The sequence below is a fragment of the Schistocerca piceifrons genome, chromosome 2 (genome assembly GCF_021461385.2).
Source record: "Schistocerca piceifrons isolate TAMUIC-IGC-003096 chromosome 2, iqSchPice1.1, whole genome shotgun sequence".
NCBI lineage: Eukaryota > Metazoa > Arthropoda > Insecta > Orthoptera > Acrididae > Schistocerca > Schistocerca piceifrons.
This window is the reverse complement of record NC_060139.1, coordinates 62,605,789-62,609,268: the sequence shown is the minus strand read 5'-3', so window position 1 is coordinate 62,609,268 and position 3,480 is coordinate 62,605,789. Positions and strand designations below refer to the sequence as shown.

At 45.5% G+C, this 3,480-nt stretch overlaps 1 non-coding gene across 1 annotated transcript; it reads left to right on the top strand.

Annotated features, from left to right (window-relative positions):
- The first annotated feature begins 2,586 nt into the window (after window positions 1-2,586).
- Trnap-cgg lies at window positions 2,587-2,661 on the top strand. Its single transcript has one exon. It is a non-coding gene; the product is annotated as a tRNA-Pro (tRNA).
- The last annotated feature ends 819 nt before the right edge of the window (window positions 2,662-3,480 follow it).

Below are 3,480 nucleotides of genomic sequence, written 5' to 3'. Positions count from 1 at the left end.
AAGACCCTCTCATGTACCCTTGTTGACTGCACAACACAAAGCTTTACGCCTCGCCTGGGCCCCTCAACACCGATATTGGACTGGTGATGCTGATAACACGAGTCTCGTTTCAAATTGTATCGAGCGGATGGATGTGTACGGGTATGGAGACAACGTCATGAATCCATAAAATCTGTATGTCAGTAGGGGACTGTTCAAGCTGGTGAAGGCACTATAATGGTGTGAGGAATGTGCAGTTAGTGTGATGTGGGATCCCTGATACGTCTGCCGGCCGCGGTGGTCTAGCGGTTGTAGGCGCCCAGTCCGGAACCGCGCGACTGCTACGGTCGCAGGTTCGAATCCTGCCTCGGGCATGGATGTGTGTGATGTCCTTAGGTTAGTTAGGTTTAAGTAGTTCTGAGTTTTAGGGGACTGATGACCACAGCTGTTAAGTCCCATAGTGCTCAGAGCCATTTGAACCATTTTTGAACCTGATACGTCTAGATACGACTCTGACAGGTAACACGTACGTAAGCATCCTGTATGATCACCTGCATCCATTCATGTCCATTGTGCATTCCGACGGAAAAATAATTTTTCGGTTTCTGCTGTTAATAACATTGGCAATTTTAAAAAAGAATTTATCTTGAAATTTTTTTTTACAAATAGTCATTTTGAAGTTTATATTCTTCAGAATGTAATTTTTTAAGTGTTGTTCATTAATTTAACGATATAAAGTTCTAAACAGAATTCAGACGTCATCCAGAAATCAAGGAGAACATTGTTATTCTTCTTGCACAGATTTTTAAATGAATAGATGAAGCTTTAACAGTAACAACGTGTAATAGGGCGAGAAAAAATATTTGTATTCATTCTATTAGAATTTTATCAAGTTTCTGACTAAATTTTGTTTCTCTACATGTTTGTTTCCTTTTACCTAATTTTGAAACAAAGGCTAAAAGTTTTCTGAAGTAGCACTCCCGCTGATTTTCTCTACGAGCCGCCACTGATACCTAGATATAGAATGATGGACAAAAAATCGCATCACCAAAAAATAATTAATGCAGAGTAATGTAATTTTGGGACTACATTTATCTAGGTAACATATTTAAGTGATTGACATTGCAAGATCACAGGTTAAGGTAAACGGGAGATAAGGCATTGCAAACGTAAAATGGTGTTACATTATTAACCGGTGTACCCGCCAGAATGTTGAATGCAAGCAGGCAAAAGTCCACGTATTGTGTTGCAAATATGCCGTATGTCAGTTTGTGGGATGATGTTCCATGCCTGTTGCACTTGGTCGGTCAAAACAGGGACGGCTAATGCCCCATAGTTGTTCGATTGAAGACACATCTGGTGATCGAGCAGTCCAAGGCAACATGTCGACATCCTGTAGCGTATGTTGGTTTGCTAGAACGGTATATGGTTCAAATGGCTCTGAGCACTATGGGACTTAACATCTATGGTCATCAGTCCCCTAGATCTTAGAACTACTTAAACCTAACTAACCTAAGGACAGCACACAACACCCAGCCATCACGAGGCAGAGAAAATCCCTGACCCCGCCGGGAATCGAACCCGGGAACCCGGGCGTGGGAAGCGAGAACGCTACCGCACGACCACGAGATGCGGGCTAGAACGGTATATGAGCAAGAGTTATATCACCAGACCGATGTACAAATTTTCAGTCAGTTTGTGTGGGATAACCATGAGAGTACTCCTGCCGTCGTATGAAATCGCACCCCACATCATAGTTCCAGATGTAGATCCAGTGTGTCTAGCATGCAGAGAGTTTGGTTGCAGAGCCTCAAGTGACCTCCGTGTGACCAACACACGGCTATCACTGGCAACGCTGCAGAACCACCTCTCATCAGGAAACATAACAGATCTTCACCTTGCTCTGCAATGAACTCTCGTATAACACCACTGAAGTAGCAATTGGTTGTGGTTTGGAGTCAGTGCAACGCCCACTACAGGCATCTGACCCGGAGCTGTCCTTGAAGTAACTGATTTGTAACACTTCGTTGTGTCACTGTGGTGCCAACTGCTGTTCAAATTGCTGCTGCAGGCGCAGTACGCTGCGCTAGAACCATACGCCGCACATGATGGTATTCCCTCTCGGTAGTGCCACGTTGCCATCTGGGGCCTGGACTTCTTGCTACCTTACGTTCTCGTGACCAGCGCTGACAGTAATCACGTGCAGTGGCTGGATTCAAGTCAAGTATTTCCCCAACATCCCAGAAGGAACATCTGTCGTCTTGTATCCCCATTACACGACATCATTCACACTCCGTGAAGAGTGAAATTTCCTGGCAGATTAAAACTGTGTGCCGGACCGAGACTCGAACTCGAGACCTTTGCCTTTCGTGGACAAGTGCTCTACCATCTGAGCTACCCATGCACGACTCACGCCCCGTCCTCACAGCTTTACTTCTGCCAGTATCTCGTCTCCTACTTTCCAAACTTTACAGAAGCTATGAAACTTCCTGGCAGATTAAAACTGTGTGCCCGACCGAGACTCGAACTCGGGACCTTCTGTAAAGTTTGGAAGGTGGGAGACGAGATACTGGCAGAAGTAAAGCTGTGAGTACCGGGCGTGAGTCGTGCTTCGGTAGCTCAGTTGGTAGAGCGCTTGCCCGCGGAAGGCAAAGGTCCCGAGTTCGAGTCTCGGTCGGGCACACAGTTTTAATCTGCCAGGAAGTTTCATATCAGCGCACACTCCGCTGCAGAGTGAAAATCTCATTCTGGGTTTACAGAAGCTCTCCTGCGAACCCTGCAGAACTAGCACTCCTGAAAGAAAGGATATTGCGGAGACATGGCTTAGCCACAGCCTAGGGGATATTTCCAGAATGAGATTTCCGAGTTCGAGTCTCGGTCTGGCACACAATTTTAATCTGCCAGGAAGTTTCACATCAGCGCACACTCCGCTGCAGAGCGAAAATCTCATTCTGTGAAGAGTCTTTGTTGCCGTAAAGGCATTCTTGACTAACATCAGCTCAACACCTACAGTCTCAAAGGTAACTAATGCTGGCGACCATTGCGGAGTTTATTCGAAGTAAACCTGATCTGTATCCTCATAGCCGGCCGGAGTGGCCGAGCGGTTCTAAGCGCTACAGTGTGGAACCAGGAGACCGCTACGGTCACAGGTTCGTATCCTGCCTCGGGCATGGATGTGTGTGATGTTCTTAGGTTAGTTAGGTTTAAGTAGTTCTAAGTTCTAGAAGACTGATGACCTCAGAAGTTAAGTCCCATAGTGCTCAGAGCGATTTGAACCATTTGTATCCTCATAGTGACGTTAATAGCCCCACTCTTATGCGACTGACGCGAAATCTGACAGATATCATCCTTAAAATGTAGAAACACCCTATCAACTTTCGTTTATATCGCACAACTCCTTTTAGGTGTAGCGATTTTTTTCGTGTGTATATTTCATGTGATATACACCATCTCTCACATCTACTAAGCAACTGTTTGTCTCAGCAATATAGGGACCATCAT